This window comes from Acomys minous (assembly GCF_964271855.1).
Source record: "Acomys minous genome assembly, chromosome: 18".
Lineage (NCBI taxonomy): Eukaryota > Metazoa > Chordata > Mammalia > Rodentia > Muridae > Acomys > Acomys minous.
Window position 1 is genome coordinate 14,930,374 of NC_140501.1, and position 18,967 is coordinate 14,949,340.

The 18,967-nt window shown below is 35.5% G+C and overlaps 1 long non-coding RNA gene across 1 annotated transcript in view; it reads right to left on the bottom strand.

Moving 5' to 3' along the window:
• Window positions 1–262: 262 nt before the first annotated feature.
• LOC311589190 overlaps window positions 263–18,967 on the bottom strand; it is a 101,756-nt gene continuing 83,051 nt past the window's right edge. The window contains exons 3-4 of the long non-coding RNA XR_014776440.1: window positions 3,307–3,632; window positions 263–367 (exon numbers count right to left, since the gene is read on the bottom strand). This is a non-coding gene — a long non-coding RNA (uncharacterized lncRNA). The remainder of the gene's footprint in view (window positions 368–3,306; window positions 3,633–18,967) is intronic.

Here is an 18,967-nt window from a genome sequence, read left to right on the forward strand (position 1 = left end):
ATTGAGGCAACACAGAAGATTTGCAGCAGAAAATAACTATTACTATAAAACTTTAATTAGCTATAACCTATAATTAGCATGCAACAATGAGTGCTCGAGCCCACACAAATGTTATGTACAAAAGTAGCCATGTGCAAGCTACTTAGGAAAGTCCTTCTGGGAATGTGTTTTCTACAAAGGAAAAAATGCACACCTCTATAAACAATTGTTGTGTTATTTATTTGTGATCGAACACACGGCAAATATTCATACAGGGACCAGTCAGTTAAATCATTTTGTTATAATTGAACGGCTTCTGTGTTATACAGAACAACATATTCATTATCTGCCAATTTTTCCTTGACTTCATTTTTCCTGTTCTGTCATTCTGCAAGAGAATAATAGAACAATAACAATGACAAAGCAACGGGAAGCATAAAGGCATTCTTTGGAAAAAGGGACATTTTATCTTGTAATAATGATTGCTTATTATATTTTCTACTTAATCTTTATATAGTAAGGCTGATATGCAAAAAATAAAGTGACAAATATCTAAATTTCATAAAATTATGCTAAAAGCAAATTACTTATTATTTAGTAACATATTAAATAACCTTGTCAAATAAAAAATACCAATTTAATTAACATTTCTAAAAGTATATTCTTATATCTCTTTGATTAAATAACCACATCTCTTTTTCCTATATTATTGCTATTTCTATATGTTTCAAAGATACATTGGATTTAGGAAGCAAACATTTTTTCATTGTATTCCAGTATTTGGCATTTTAATGATCGTAAGTAAATTATACCAAAATATTGCTATACATGCTACAAGTATTAATTTAGTTATGGTGGGAATTTTTTTTAAATGAAGTACAATATATATAATTTTATGAGATATAATGTGTTGGGTCGCTTGATGAAAACATGGCCTTCATAGACTCATATATTTAAATGCTTAGTAAGCAGGAAGTCGAACCCTTTGGTAGAATTAGGAGGATTAGGAGACACGGCCTTATTGGATGGCAGTTGTCACCTAGGCTGGGTTTTGCAGCCACAAAAGCCCATGCCAGGCCCAGTGTTGCATGCGTTTTCTGCCTATGGACCAGGACATATCACAGCTATTTCTCCAGTACCTAAATACCTGCCGCCATACTTCCTGCTATGGTGATAATGGACTAAACTTCTGAAATTTGAAGAATTCGGTTAAATACTTTCTTTCCTAAGAGTTGCCTTAATCACTGTGTCTCTTCACACCAATAGAACAGTAACTAAGACAGTCATTGGTACCAAGGAACAGAGTATGCTTGTTACATGTCTGACCATGCCATTTGTTGGAGGAATATCAGAGACTTTGGAACTTTGAACTAGAAAATCTATTGGATGGTTTAAGTGGGACTTAATAGACAATACTTGTAGGGTCATGAAAGACAATGCTGTGGACAACTTGAACTGTGAAAGCCCATCTTAAGAAGTTTCTGAGGGAGAGGAAATTAGTATGTGGCCTAGAGGCCAATGGCTGACAATGTAGTCTAACCACTGCTCCAGCATATGCCTGCATACTGCCATGCTCCTACTGTGATGGTAATGGACTAAACCTCTGAAAGTATAAGGAAGCACATCAATTAACTGCTTTCTTTCATAAAAAATGCCCTAGTCATGGTGTCACTTCACAACAAAAGAACAGTGAAAAAGGCAGCATGGCAACTGAATTAATGTATATCACTTGTAATGATCCAAGCAGAATAATGGGTATTTCCATTTCATACTATTAGATAAATCCCATTGATGTATTAGAATATTTCCTTGTTACTAGGAAATGAATATTAAATTTCTATTTTGGCATTTGTCAAGTCATCTTGATATTTTCATTTTTGTTTTTGTAACTCCTAGAACACCATAGTAATTTGAAAGCTATTTCACAGTTGTTTTCAAAACTAAGTCGTGTTAAATTTTGTATTAAAATCATATGTTCTTGACTTCATGTGTTGGATGTGGTTGACTTGGGACCTATAATATAGAAAAAATATAAGTTATAATATGGCTTGATATTTATGGTTAAAATATTTTATATTCTATTTTTATTATTATGTAGTATGCTTTTATATACTAATATGACACATATATAGAGGAGGCGCATGACACAGTCTACACTGGCCAGCTTGGTAAAATTGGTATTTTCCTTCCATATTTAAGAAGATTCCAGTGATAGAACTCTAGTCAGCAAGAATGAAAAGTCAGGTCTTTAACTACTTGTAGTTTTAGACCTTCCTAGTGCTGTGATGCTTTAATATTGTTCCTTAAGATGTGGTGACCTCAAGCCAAACAATTATTTTTGTTGCTACTTTATAACTGTAATTTTGCTTCTGTTATGAATTGCCATGTAGCAATGTTTTCCAATGGCTTGATGCAATAACTGTAAAAAGGTTGTTTCACTCACAAAAGGATCAATATCCACAGGTTCACAACTGCTATAAATCTAAGGTATCTCACTGGCACTGTCTCTCTTCTTATCAAAAGCACAGTGTAATTAACTACTCATGATGGTTAATTTTATACATGAATTTTTTCTGTCAACAGTGTTTCCCTATTCAGTCAAACATCTACATTTATCTGGGAATAAAGTCTTATATTAATAATATAATCAGTAAAATGTCAGTGAAGCCAATTATGAATGCATAGTTTGAATGGATAGTCTTTATCTCAACACTTAAAGATAAGCCCACAACAAGGAAAAGAAGTCTAGAATTCTTTTCTATTGAATTTTAATGACTATAAATCCCCAAATCATAAGCTTGTTCTCTTCTTTGGCATATTTTGAACTTAACAGTTGTAAAAAGCATATAGCCTTTAAGAATTCAATGCTCAAAAAGATAAAAAGCGAAGAGAGAGAAAACAACAACAACAAAATAAAAAGAGAATACAAAAACAGTTTTCATACAAATATTTAAAAAACAGAATTCACTTCTGTTTTTCTTGGTGATTCCATATGCAACCATCTTTTTTCATCTCTGGGAGCTATAGTCATTCAAAGAAAGAAATAAGTTCATGGGTTGTAGCAACTGCAAAGTCCCAAGATTTCAAAGTTGGAAACACTGTTTGAGTTTCAGTGTGAAGTTCTGAGAATGAGGGGAGCCAAGGACATGTTGCGGTCTCAGTCACAGTCCAAGTTTTGGAGATACTGCATCGCTTCCAGAAAATCATAAGACTAAATGGCAGCAACTTATTTCTGATCAGCATTCATTTTTTGGTCAGTTCTCAGTTGGGGTAGAGGAAATCTCTCTTAAAAACTCAAATGTTAAACACAATCAGAAATACACTTACAGTAAAATCCAGTCTTCTGATTTCAATATTAAATTTTGTCCATGGGTTCGTCTCTTTAAATGTTTGGTTCCCAACTTCTATCACAGTTAAGGGGGTCATACACTCTGTGGGTTTTGGAATTTATTAGAGGAAATGAGTCATAAGAGAGTGCCCATTACATGCATAGTCCAGATATGCATGCTGTATGGATTCTGCTCCTTGACCCGTAAAGGAGGGAGAAGTTTCTGCAGTTCTGAAGACAATCATCACCATGATTTTCCCACCACTGGGAACTGTGCCCTCCAAACATGAGCCAAAATAAATTTTTTCCTCTCTTCTCTTTCTTCCTGTAAGACATTAAACAGAAATTAACACATACAAAATTATGAGTAATGAAGCAAATACATACGCTAGGCTTTATATAGACCAATTATCTTGGCAGAAAATTTTCATAATCACTTCCTCCCAGTACAAAAAAAAACTGCCTTATTTTTTTTTCCCTGAGTCTTAATACAAAATATTATCAAGGAGATTTTTCACTTTCCTGTATTAAATTTATTTTTAAATTCCTTCTTTGTGTTGGTAGTTATTGATTTTGAAAGTCTAGGATTTGTTGGTTATTATTATTATTATTATTATTATTATTATTATTATTATTATTATTATTACATTCATTTCATATCCTGGTCATAGCCACGTTTCCCCTCTCATCCCAGTTCGACATTCCCTCCCTGTTTCCCCAACATCCTCCTTCTACTCCCCAGATAAAATGAGAACCTCCTCCCTCCCACCCAGTGTATCAATTGGCATCACCACATAGAGACTCCTCTTCCCCCTTGGTCTGACAAAGTAGCCCCATCAGTGGAAAGTAATAAATGCAGGGGACAGAGTCCATGTCAGACAGGCCCCCGTTTCCACTACTAGGGGTCGCATATGAAGACCAAGCTGCCCATCATCTGTTTAGAGGCTAAGGTCCATTCCATGTATGGTCCTTGGTTGGAGCGTCAGTGTCCAGGGGAGACACTGGGCCTTGGTCAGTTGCCTTTGTCTCTCTTCTTGTGGATTTTCTGTCTGCTCTGAGTCTTCTATCCTCCCTCCAACGTTTCTCCAAGACTCCCTGTGCTCCACCCAATCTTTGGCTGTGGGTCTCTGCATGTAATTACATTAGCTGCAAGGTGGAGCCCCTCAGAGGACAGTTATGCAAGACTCCTGTCTACAAGCATAGCAAAGTATCCTCAATAGTGCCAGGTGTTTGTTGTCTTAGGTTGGGCTGGGCAATGGTTAGACATTCCCTCAATCTCTGCTATGTCTTTATCCATGAGCATCTTGTAAGATAGGTAAATTTTTGGACAAAGTTTTTGTGGATGTATTGGTGTTCCCCTCCCTCCATTAGGAGTTCTGTCTACTTAGAGGGTGTCCTCTTCAGTCTCTATGTCCCCTGCTTCTCGGAGTCTCATATAAAGTTACCCTGCTATCCTCCCTGTAGTCTACCATGTTGTTTGTATCCAGCTTGTCAAAAAGAAGCCACAACCTAAGGTTCCTCTTATCTCTGCAAGTCCTATGTCCTCCTGGCCCACACTCCTTAGGTCTGATATTGACTCTCACTTCTCTCAGTGCTACCTCTCTTACCACGTTCTCTCTATTTCATTTTCCTTCCGTCAGAATTGCTAAGATCAAAACTCCAAGTGACAGCACATTCTGGTGAGGATGTGGAGAAAGGAGAACACTCCTTCATCATTGGTATGAATGCAAACTTGTACAACCACTTTGGAAATCAATATGGCATTTTCTCAGGAAATTGGGAATATCTCTACCTCAAGATCTGGCTATACTACCCCAGGGAATATACCCAAAAGATGCTTCATATACAACAAGGATATTTGCTAAACTGTGTTCAAAACTGCTTTGTTCATAATAGCAAGAAATTGTAACACAGGTATCCCTAAACTGAAGAATGGATAAAGAAACTGTAGTACATTTACACAATAGAATACTATTCAGCTATTAAAAACAAGGAAATAATGCATTTTGTAGAAAAATAGATGAAACAAGAAAAGATTATCCTGACTTAAGTAACTGAGATCCAGAAAGACATATGGTATGTATTCACTTATAAGTGAATTTTAGCCAGGTAGTAAAGGATAAGCATACTACAATGCACAGACTCAAGGAAGATAAGTAACAAAGAGGATCCAAGGAAGGATGCTTAAATTTCACTCAGAAGGGGAAATAGAATAGAAAGTGGATTTGCTAATTCTTATTTTGCTTCCTTTCTGTGAAGAAGTATGTATAGAAATATTTATAAAGAATATTGAAGTAGAGTTTAGATTATTTTCAAACTTTTACTTTATGTATCTTATAAAATGTAATACTAAGCAGATTACCTAAAAGTCTGGAAATGAAAAAAATATTTATAGCTTATCTCATATGTTGCTAAAGGAATAAAATTTAATATATACAAAAACTTATAGAACTAGAAAGTCTGTTTTAGATAGTTACCTAAATTTAGTAAATTTGATCTTTGCTTGTGAAAAATTAAAACTGTTATGTATGCCAAATGTGTGACTTTAGAAAATTTCCTACTCTGTGAAATCGTTCATGTTGATATTTCCATAAATATAAGTAAGTCCAACTCATTTTTTATAAAAAGAGATATATTCACATTTTTTACTGTTAACAGGGATTTAATTAAGGGAAAGTAGGCAAATACTTATTTTAGCATGCCATTTCACCTATGTCCTGTGAAATTTTGTCAATTTTGGATTTAATTTAATTATCACTCTTTCTTCGTCTGCTTCACATACACACAAATATATGTACATATATATGTATATATATATATGTACACACAGAGACACAAATATGCATACATACACATATAAACATACATGTGCAGGAACACATACATACATAACTGTGTTTTTCCTTCAAAGTTTTACAGAGAAAAAATTTGTTTGGCAGACAAAGCTATCACCTCTCTATATAGTCAAAGATATTGAGATGCAATTTTTTTCATAATGATACTAAACAGACCACAGATCAATAAAAGTGGAATAAGAAAATTCCTGATATGATTTACTAAAATAATTTTAGAATAATCCTATATAACAATGCGTAGAGATCTGTCTGAGCATGACACAACTGGACGCTGGACAGCTACACAATTTTTGTAAAGGTACTTTTAAAATTCTAGTGGAATAATATTTCACAAAAGAAACTTCAGAACAGTGTATACAAAGAAGTTGTATTTGAAATTTAATGTATTGTATAGAGTATGGAGTAGCTTATGTAAGTAAATATTTTCATAAAAATAATTTCAATAAAATAACTCAACATGATTGACAAGTAGTCATGAAACTTATAAAATGAATAAACATTCACAGTCTTAGAGGGCAGGTTAAAGGAATACACTATGCAATTTATTGTTCATACAAATGTTGACATAAAAGCATTTAGACTATGTAAGCATTCTTCAAAATGTGTTCTTTAGTATAAACATATTTCAAAAATACATAGGTAGGTAATGTATTGATAGGTTTATTTCCTAGAGAGATAATTATGTGAAAATTTGGAAAATAGCTTGTTTTATTTCTGCTCCAAAAAGTTACTGTGCATACCATCGCTATAAGGTTAGATATGTGTGAATCATAAGGAGTTCTCATTCAAAAGGGCCCAGTGCTAGTACTTAGAAATGTGAATATCTCCATGGATTTTAAAAAAGTAATTAAGGATATAAATGAGATGAGAATGTGTGGATGGATCATTAGCTGACTATAAAACTGCAAAATTAGTCTGTACTTTCCTAGCTGGCCTAGTAATCACAGAAACAGAAAAGTAAGCTATGGAGGTCGAATAACAGCCTGACAGAAAGGTCAAAAGAAGGAAGAGTAGTTGGGTGGAAGAAATGTGAAAAATTAGGTCATTGTTAGTTTCAAAGATCATGCACAGAGGCTGCAAACAAATGTTGTAGCTTACATAAAGAAAGACTATAGTTTTGGCCTAGAGTAAATTAAGGTTGAAGATAGGATTAATTTGGGTGTCTGTTGTCCCCAAACTTATTATGAAGATGAGTGCTTAATTCAACCCCTTTATAAAACAAGCAAGGTAGTTGAAATGAAAGATAGGAAGAAGTACATTTGTTGATGAGAGATACCAGTGATGCTATTGCCAACAGAGAATAAACCACACAAAGTGAGGTAGAAAGGTTCTGAAAGAAAGAAATATTAGGGAACCCAGTATGGTGGCACAAACATGTAATCCTAGCACTCAGGAAAGCAGAGGCAGGTGGGTTTGTATGTGTGTATGTTTGAGGCCAGCTTGGTCTGCAAAGTGAGCCCAAGACATCCAAAGCTACACAGAGAAACCCAGTCTAGGAAAAAAGAGTAATATTAAGAAAATAAAATCTCCTCTAGAACATTATAAAAAAAAAAGCTTAGCCAACATCTTAGTTTTAGTCCAGTAATAATTGTGTTGTTCCATGCTTGCTGAAAAAAAAAAACAAAAAACTAAAACTTTTCCTTGTGTTTAGGTTGATGATTTTTTAATAGATACTATAAAGCTAAAATAGAATATTTTCTAATTTGTTAACAAATAAAATCCTCATTTAGAATGAATATATCAGTTGACTTAAGGCTTTTATGTAATGAGAGTCAAATTATAATTGTGAGTATTGAGGTTTATAGATTATATATACATAAGAATGACCTTTATAACATGAAATAATATATCGATCCCATTCATCCACAGTTATTCATATTGACAATAATTTTGTGCATCCATGTAGGGAGATAATGTGGCATACTGAGTCTGATAGAGAAAGTATTCGGTAATCAAATAAACAGTCAAAATGTAAATATTGTACTTTGACAAGGAAAGAAAGAAAGAAAGAAAGAAAGAAAGAATGAAAGAATGAAAGAAACTTGCACACAATATATAAATAGAGTTGGGCAACACAACTTATTGTAATGAGATCCTCAAACCACTGAAAGACATAAGAACTATTTTTTAAAGTATGCATGGCAAAATGCTTAATATTAAGCTTTGTACAAGAATTGATGTTTAATTTATTCAGTTGTTTTTTGGCAGGTCATTAGCTATATAAAGCTGGACAAATCTGTTTCTGTGAAACTAAGCATGCCATTGATAAACTAATGTAAATAGTACAGACTGTAGATTTAATATTATCAGGAATTATTAATAAAAATTAAAAAAATAAAATCAGTATATATGTACTAATAATAAATGAAGAATCAGATTTTAATAAATATATGATTTGAGTAGATCATACTTGAGACTACAGCGAACAATGTGCCACCTCTTTGGCATCACATATGTTTTCATGTTTGTTTTAAAATGTTAATATTTTGAAATCTGCAAGAAAGAAACTAATATATTTTGGGACAATGAATGAAGATATAGCTTATTTTCAACATCATTCAATAAAATAAACATCCCAGCTGTGACACCTGGGGACCTAAATTAGGACCAATCATAACACAATGGTTGTGACTGAAAGGCTTTGGGACTACCTTTTGAGATATCCCTGCCATTTGTGTGGCATCGGTGACTATTATTTATTCATTTATTATGTATATAATTAATTGATTCTCTCATGACATTAGAACGTTAATTACTCACATTCAATTATTTTTTTCTCAGTTTTAACAGATGGTTCAACTTATCACTGAAAGATTCTCACAAATCATCTGTTTTCCTTTTTTAAAATTAAAAAAATTCCATTTATGTATTTATTCACCTATTTGTTTATTTAATCATTTTGCAACCTGATTCCTACTCCTCTCTAGCCTCTACTCAAATCTCCTCCCCCATTCCCTCTTTCTTTATTCTCAGACAAGGGGAGATTCCCCAAAGAGTATCAACCCACGCTGGCATGGTCAAGTTACAGATTAAGTACATCTTCTCCTACTGTTGGCTGACAAGGCAGCCCAGCTAGGTGGAGAAGATCCAGTGGCAGGCAAAAGAGTCTGCCAACCTCTACTCCCATAGTTGAACGTACTGCACATAGGTGTAGAGGGTCTGGGTCCAGCCCATACAAGCTCTTTGGTGGTTCAGTCTTTGTAAACCCCGATGAGCCCAGGTCAGTTGACCCTGTAGGTCTTCTTGTGGTGTTCTTGATCCTTAGTTTTCCTCTATCTTCCTCTGACTTTTCTCAGAGCTGCTTGAACTCAATTGTTTGGCTGTAGGTCTTTGCATCTGTTTCCCTCTGCTGCTGGATCAAGCCGCTCAGAAGATGCTGTGCCAGATTCCTGTTTGTAATCAAATGCAGACCATCATCAATAGAGTGACCTTGGTTGGCTCTCTCCCATGGAGTGTGTCTCAAATTGAACCAGTCATTTATTTACCATTCCCTCAATCTCTGCTTCCTCTTTACCACTACACCTCTGGTAGGCAAGAAAAAAATCTGGGTGGAAGGTTTTTATGGGTGTGTTTGTGTCCACCTTCCTCCACTGTAAGTCCCACCTGACTACAGGAAGTGGCCACTTCAGGATCCTTGACTCCTCCTGCGATGGTGATCACCATAGACTCCTGGGGGCTTCCCTTTTCCCAGAGATACCATGCTGCTACCAATTTCCATAATCTCTTCAGGCTCCTCCATTCCCTGTACTACCGAGACCAGATCACCACCCCACTTACTCTCCCACCCCCTCTCTCACCTAGTTTCCTCCCTCCATTAACTTGAGATGTCTAGTTTTTTTTTTTACAGTTTTTTATATTTTATTTATTTATTTATATTACATTTCAATTGTTATCCTATCCATTCTATCCTCCCATTCCTCCTTCCCTTCCACTTTCCCCCTACTCCCTTTCCCCTATGACTATGACTGAGTGGGACCTCCTCCCCCTGTATATGCTCATTGGGTATAAAGTCTCTCCTTGGTAACCTGCTTTCAATTCTCTGAGTGCAACCAGGCCTCCCCATCCAGGAGACGTGGTCAAATATGAAGCACCAGAGTTCGTGTGAAAGTCAGACTCCACTCTCCACTCAACTGCGGAGAATGTCCTGTCCATTTGCTAGATCTGGGTAGGTTCACAGTTTATTTGTTTTTATTTGTTTTTATTTTTTGAGTGAGATTCAACATCTTCCCTTTGGCCTTCCTTGGTTTCTTTTGGTCTGTGGATTATAGCATGATGGCCTGTACTTTACTGATAATATCCATATATAAGTGAGTATATACCATGCATGTCTTTCTGTGTCTGCCTTACCACACTCAGGATGATTTTTTTCTAGCTCTATCCTTTTGCCTGTAAATTGCCTGATTTCTTTGTTTCTAATAGCTGAGTAGAAGTGAGTAAAGGTACCACGGTTTCTTTACTCATTCTTCAGTTGAGGGACCTCTATGTTGCTTTCAGTATCTGTCTGTTATGAATAAAGCTGCTGTGAAAAAAGTTGAGCAAGTGACCTCATGGTATGGTATGGGGGAGCATCTTTTGGGTATATGCCAAGAAGTGGTATTGCTAGGTCTTGAGGTGACTGATTTCCAAAGTGGTTGTACAAGTGTACACTCCCTCCAGCAATGAAGCACTGTACTCCCTCTGCATCCATGGAAGCATATGCCATCACTTGAGTTTGTTTGTTTGTTTGTTTGTTTGATTATTTTGCCATTCTGACCGGTATAAGATGATCTCTCATAGTCATTTTGATTTGCGTTTCCCTGCTTTTTGGTCATTAAAGAATCCTCTGCTGAGAATTCTTGGTTTAGCTCTGTACCCAATTTTTAATTGGGTTATTCTGTTTATTGGTATTTAATTTCATGAATTCGTTTTATATTTTGGATATTGACCTGTTAGATGTATGGTTGTTGAAGATCATTTCTCAATTTGTAAGCTGCCATTTTTTCCTATTGACAGTGTTCTTCGGCTTGCAGAAGCTTTTCATTTCATAAGTTCACATTAATTGTTGATCTTAGTGCCTAAACTGTGGGTGTTCTCTTTACTAAGCTGTCTCTTGTATCAACGAGTTCAAAGTTATTCCCTTATATCTCTTCTATTAGATTTAATGTATCCAGGCTTATGTTGAGGTCTTTAATTCACTTGCACTTGGGTTTCATAAATGTGATAAATATGGATCTGTTTGCATTCTTTTACATGTTGACATCTGGCTTTACTAGAACCATTTCTAAGAAGCTGTCTTTTTTTCCATTCTATGATTTTGGCTTCATTGTCAAAAAATCAAGTGTCCATAGTTATATGGGCTTATTTATGGGTCTTCAGTTTGATTCCCTTGGTCTCTTTGTCTATTTTTATGCCAATACTATGTGTTGTTTTTTTTTTTTTTATTACTAGTGCTTTGAAGTACCACAATGGTGATACCTCCAGAAGTTCTTTTACAGAACAGGATTGTTTTAGCTATCTTAGGTGTTTTATTTTCCCATATTAAATTGAAATTTTTCCTTTCCAGGTCAGTAAAGAATTGTGTTGGAATGTTTACGGGAATTGCACTCAATCCATAGAGTAGTTTTTGTATGAAGTATAATAAAATAATTTAAACCAGGAATATTTGAAACTGAATACCAATTCATAAATAATTATTTATGTAAATTTCAAATAAATGTTTTTCTAAACAAATAATATATTTACTTTTACATAACACAAATAATTAAAATAAGTAAATATGAAAATAGTAAAGTTAATATTTTAGGAATCAGAAAGTATAAAATCACATAAATAAACTGTACATGTATTTATGCTTCACATTAATGTTTAGAATCTAGGAAGATGGCTCATGATATAAATCCTGTGTTGTACAAAGATGAGTAAACCCTTTCTCACCTCAGCACCATATCATTGCTAGGGAGGTGTGAAGGCTTCTTGTAATCTCAGCATTCAGGAAGAAAAGATGATTTCTAGTGACAATCTGCATAACTAGGCTATGTAGAATCGAGGTTCTTTAGGTTTATGGACAGATCCTCTCTCATTAAACAATGATTGAATGATTGTACAAGAAGCCTAGAATCAACTTTAGTTTTGTTTCCATCTGATAGAGTAGTGGCATACACACGAAGACACATACACACGTATGCACAGAACAATAAATAAATCTTTGCTAATATTTGAACAGAATAAAAATTGAAAATACAACCCATACTGGTTATTTTACAAGCTTAAATTTTGCTGAATATCATCTCTTAATTACATTAGGAAGTAGCCTATTTTATCCAATTTATGACCCTTTTACTTTAGGGCTCAACATGAAGAAATTCCACCACTGAACACTATTACTTCAGCATCTGATCATATGCATCCTTTCCTTCGTTAATATGCATCTGCAAGTTCATGTCATAAAGAATCTCCTGTAATTTATTCCTCTGAATACCTTGGTGCTCACTCAGCAGTTCTCTTCTACTCAATTTTAACATAAATTCTATGTTAAACATGTTTTCTCTAGCAATTAAACTGGAATGAATTTTAGCTCTCTTAACGGATTAAAACTCCCTGAGGGCACAGACGTATTTGTTCTGCTTCCCTTTAGTTTGTAGACTTCATTGCACATACAGGCTGTTTAATATTCATTTCCTGATGGCTAGGAATTGGGATGGGCAATGGGATTTGCAGGAGCTTAATAAAGGTTGACTTGTAATATTATTAATATATTTTTATGATTGCAGAAATGGAGCTAGTAATTTATTCCCAGCTGGAATGAGTTGAAATGGGGGTTCTTTGTTTTATGTTCTTACTTCCTTCTTTTGCCAAATTCATCTTAAGACTCAGGTGCCTAGAAACCTCCAAGGGTTAGGAAGACTTCCTCATTTTACATGTAAAGGAAAGAAAGGTCCCACAATTTATGCAATGCCCATCTTGCTTCACAAGAATAAGCACCAGGTGAAAATTAATGCTAAGTTTCACGCTTTGCTTCATATTGCTCTTTAAAAAGCATGTCTGTCTAGCTTTGTGACTTTCAAAACAGACTCCATGTCATTAATGATGTAAGAACTCATTGCAGGGCCTCCTCACATTCTATGTTCATCTAGTTATCAAGAGTCAGTGGAACATTGATGGGAAGTTTAAAGGAACGTCACTGCCTTCCAGAAAGACTGTACTTACACCTTACTATTTGCAGCTTTTCTTACTTTGTCCTAATTTCCATAGTAACCATGTTTAGTCTATTTTGGATGTAATAGGTAGCACACAGGTAATAATTTAGCTCTATACACTTTAAGATATTTAATAATAAATATATAAAAATCCTCAAAAATAGAGTAAAAATAAGTCAGATTTCATTTAGTTAGTACAGTTTAAGTCACTTTGAGAGGAGAGATGATGACTGTTTCTCTGAGACCTTAAGACTCTGATATAAATACCCTATGAATGACCCTTAACAAAATAATAGTAAATTTAATTTCATCATATAATTTGATTCTTAGCATATGATCAAATTTATCCAATTTGTTTTTTTAGTCTTTGTAAGAGTATATAAACTCTCTTAGTTATGACACATTAGTATTTGTTTTAATTGTGTTAATTTTCCCATAAATTATCAAGTATCTGTCAAATCTAATCTTTTCTTGAGTCATGTCCCTGTTATATTTTAGAATACTTTGAAAAGTAGTCTTTTAGTGCCATGTAGTCCTGAATTTCTACTAATTTTTTGGAATTTGATTTCCATAGAAGCTGATATGGACTCATTTGTAAATTCAGGCAACATTCTCAAACTTTCAAATTATGTGTTCAAGTTTCTGGTTTTAACTGTGATATTTTGATATTTCTATCTCTGTAAATTTCATTTTATTCATTTATTTATTTTTACTTCTTTTGCTATTGTCCTTTTTAACACCTAATTCAGTGATTCAGACTCTCTTTTTGCTGGCATCTCTGGTAAATATCTTACCCTTCCTTCAGATACGATCTCTTAATGGTAGCAGTGGTATTGTCGTGTGTTACTGAAAATAATGAATGGCAAAGGCTGTGTTGCTCTCACAATTGTTAATGCTTGCTAGGGTACAGAAAAGTGAGTCTTTTCACTGCTTATTTGCTTAGAAAGGCAAAAATCCCGCAAAAAACAAAACCAAAAAAAAAAAATCACTGCATGGTTGCTTGTTGCCTTAAGTAGAAATGCTCATTTTGTTTTAGACTCAATGTATATTATTCTTTTAGTCCTAAGAATGTACCCATTCTCCTTAGGCATACGTTCCATTTCACTATTTCAAAGTACATAGTCAGAGCCACTAAGTCATTAGAGGTGTACACTGAATCTAGTTGTCTGCTTTAACTATGGGTAAGAGGAACCTTTCTAGCCAAAGGGTATGGTATGGACACTCTACACATATGGTGGTCTCTTTTCTAGGAGTAAAAGTATACTCTATTCAGTCTAATCACCTGGGATGTCTTTGGAATTTCCAATATCAGGGAGCAATAGACACGTTTTTTTGGATCTCTTTTTCCAGTGGTTGCAAATATGACTTTTACTAGGTTGCATTTGGTTATAGTCTTCCTGTGTCACTGAGAACTCTTCCACAGTATTTTTGTACTGTAAAATAGCAAAATATATCACTGAATTATGCACATGACAGACATAGATTTAGAAATTTACAAACCACATACATGGACAGTGGTATGGTCATAGTGCCCAGTTATGGAACTACATTTTACTGTCATGCATCTGATTTGTGATTATAGCCAGCCTAGGAGATAAATGTATAAATTTATAGGGTGTGTCCTGGTCCAGCAAATGGAATAAGTGGAAATGGTCAATCATATTGTGAGTATGTTGCTTGAGGATGAAAAAATGATTAGGTGCTCAGTGAGTTTCAGTGCCCATGGAAAAAAGGCCATTTCATCTTTCCAATTAACTTGACTTTCTCCTTTGCCAGAGGAGGGGAAACATGCTTGAGAATTTTACTGTGTCAAAACTGACTACAAAGAGTCAAATGTAAAGTCTGATACTGCTTTAAAACTTACCATCATTTATGTATTAAGTACCTACGGCACATATGGATGTGCCTTTTGTATTATAATTATTCATATAATTATTATTTAATTGCTTACTCTGAATTTTTGTATTTTAATGCATTTTAGGAAATATGAAAATAAGTGCTTATATATAAAATTAGCCCTTTGAAGTGTCAACAACTGCTATGTCCAACAGTTTTCACACTTTCTAGTTGCTAATTGCTTAGACTCACTCTCCACATGTAACGATATTTTGCTATTGCTTTTGCAAAAGACCTTTATGAAAGATGTTATCTAATATAGAAAACCTCAAATATTGGAGGCAAACATTTCTACATTTTCTAACACTGTAAGTGGCCCCTATAAAGAATAGTTTAAATTAGAGATATATTTTGTGTCATCAAAATAACAAAAAAGCAATACATGGCAATATTAGAGAAATGTTTGCGCAGGACATGATGGCACATGTGTTTAATCCCAGCAATTGGGAAAAAGAGGCAGGTGGATCTCTGTGTGTTCGAGGCCAGCCTGCTCTACAAAGTGAGTCCAGGACAACCAGAGATGTTACACAGAGAAAACTTGTCTCATAAAACAAAAAACAATAAATAAATAAATAAATAAATAAATAAATAAATAAATAATAAGTAAGTAGGTAGATAGCTAGAGACAGAAATGTTTGAAAGTTGTAGGTTATTCTATAGAACAGCCTTTGACATAGTGCTAGTCCTATGAAATAGTGACTGTTAAAGCAAATTATCCAATCCCATGTTTTGTCTCATAAAACATATTTTAACATGACTTTTACATGAGGAAATCTTGGTTTTTGAAAAGGTCAGTATGGTTGAATAAAATTACTGGTTTTGGGGAAAAAAAAAACTTTAGAAATGTAGGGCGGGCTGGTGCTATGAGCTAAAACCCCTAATTCCTTGGGAAGCCAAGAATAAAGAAGAAAGAATGAAGAACAGAAAACACTACAGAATGAGTTCAATGTCTGCTGGAAATCTCAACATGACTCTGTGTCGAAAACCAAAAACAAAACAAAACAAGACAAAAAACCATAAAATGATGCAGAGGAGAGACTCATAAGAGGACTTGATTACTGTACATTAGGATCAAATTTCATTTCCCAGAACTAAAATGAAATACATCAGTGTATGTGTGAAAATTTCCATATATATATTGTATTTTATCCAAGAAGACTTTGTGGCCATCATAAAGGGAAAGAAATGAAGAATCCACCTGGGTGCTCAGTAGTCCTTCTGTCATGGCTGGGTGCTCAGACAAGTTCAAAAGCAGCTTCAAAACCTGAACCTTATTGCTCCCCTTCCCAACAAGCAACAGTTGGAGAAGGCTGACGATGTAGCTGCTGAGCAGGTGCTGGTGGTCACTGGTGACTGGTGACGGTCATGTTTGTTAAGAGCCTCAGTCCGGCCAGGTGCATGGCAGAGTCCAGGAGATCAGCAAAGACATCCTCGCAGACTTGCTGGACATATATCTGTATCTTAGCTTGACTTTCGACATTCACACTTAGGTTATTTAGAGCTTGTAAAACTTTTTCTTTAATACTGAGATTCCAAATAGAAAATGACATTCTCCTCGGGGCACTGACACTGTTTTAGAACATAAACAGTTGCCTCAAAGTGGAGGCCAGTTAACTAATCAGCTTCGTTCTGCTAAAGGGTCATTGTTTTTCCTGCTGTGTGGAGAAGAGCGTGCCCGGAAGGTGAGAGCACTAGCTGGTCATCATGATGTGGATATGAAGGAGAAGGCTTTAGCAGTAAAGCCAAGGTTCAGATTGCTTGCTCCAGCTTTTTTCAAAGAGCAATACAGTCTTAAGTCAGCATATAGCTACTGTTTTCTACCTTCCTTCCAAAGGGTTGTTTCAGCTGATGGGAGTTAAACAATAAAAGTTGTATTGCATCTTAAAAAAAAAAAAGATTTTCTGATCAATGTTTTTCTCCTAATGATTTGCTTATCTTTAATCAAGTCCACATTTCATTTCATCTTTTCTTACTCTAAAAACGTGTTTCAGGTGTCATATCCTTGTTTATTAATTTTTAATATATTTCTGAAATCACAATATAATTATGTCATTTCCTCACATCAATATTCTTCATATAAACACTAAAATGACATTTGCTGCACCTTTCTTACTGAATAATGAGCTCTTTTTCTTCAATTTGCTAATTTTAACAAAGTATATTTGTCTGATATTTAAAGGGGATCACATGAGATATACAGTTTATACATAATCAAGTACATAAGAATCTTTTTACAATGATAGAAAAATAAACAAAGAAAATTATTGATAGTATACGCAAATTTATGGGGAATTCTTTGAGCACCAAAGAGAACTATTACTTGCAATTTTTATCACTTAAACTTATCTGGAAGGGGATAAAAGAATTCAAGTGGATTTCTGTCAGGATGAAATGTAGGCCCTGCTAACCCACAGGCCATATCTGCCAGAAAGCAAAGTTGGCTGCCTGCAGACATTGCTTTCCTTCTCTGCTATCCCAGATACAACCTCCTTGTCTCATCTCCAGCTCGGTAGCAGCCTCTCCTCCCCTCCTCCCCTCCTCCCCTCCTTTTCTAAGCTTGAATCCTCCCCAGTTCCTTGCATCTTCCTAGCCACTATTGCTAATTCCGAGGCTATGCCTGCCAGAAAAGCCAGCAGGGTGCCCTCCAGACCTTCTGTTCTCTCTGTTAGCCCAGGCCCAATGCCCTAGTCACAGGCTCGGGTCTGCAGCAGAGCGTGATACCCTCCCCTGCATCTCTGCATCCATATTTCATGGATCTCACATATACTTCCCGTCTAACCTTCCTCACCCGAATTGTTCCTTTATCTACGAGCCCACTGGCAGCATGCCTTCAATGCTTACCCAACAGATGCTCCTTTTAGGCCAACAAATAGGCTGAAGGCAGATACATACTTCTACTTATCTTAAGATATGCAGCTCCTCTATTCTCATCCCCAACACCATAGCTGGAAAACTATAGAGAAATTTATTTCAGCAACATGGCTGCTATGGCAAGTGATCACATCCTGAGACCTTCTAGGTTTTATGGACTATGTGATCTGGCTGTACTGCAGACAAGCCCTGGATCACAATATGATCTAGTTGGAGTACAGACATATCCTTAGTACCTTTAGTCCTAAACAGTGTAGGTAAGGTTAGTTTGGAGAAGGAAGCAGCTGTGTTTGAAAGTGACTTCTAATTGAGGGGAAGACAAAGGGACTAATCAGAGAAAGATTTGACAGAATGGGTTACACATAGGATATACCCACCTCTCACAAAATCGGGTAGGAAACAGAGGAGACTTAAAGAGCAGCACACACACACACACACACACACACACACACACACACACACACACACATATACACACAGAGAGACAGAGAGACAGAGAGAGATAGACAGAGAGAGACAGAGACAGAGAGACAGAGAGAGACAGAGGGAGAGAGAGAGACACACAGAGAAACAGAGAGAGGCAGAGACAGAGACAGAGAGACAGAGAAACAGAGAGACAAAGACACAGCGAGAGAGACAGAGAGAGACAGACACAGAGACAGAGGGAGACAGAGAGAAGTTTTAATAGGTCCTTGTACAGAGAAGTTACTGAAAGAGACTAAGCTAGACAAAGGTGAAGATGGAATGAGCCTGAGCCTAAGAAGGATCCAGAAGATAATTACAGATTGTTTGAATCAGTCAGCTTGGAGTGGAGTTTTGCTTCAGAACAGCGGAGATGAACCAGGTAGCCAGGGTAATATAAG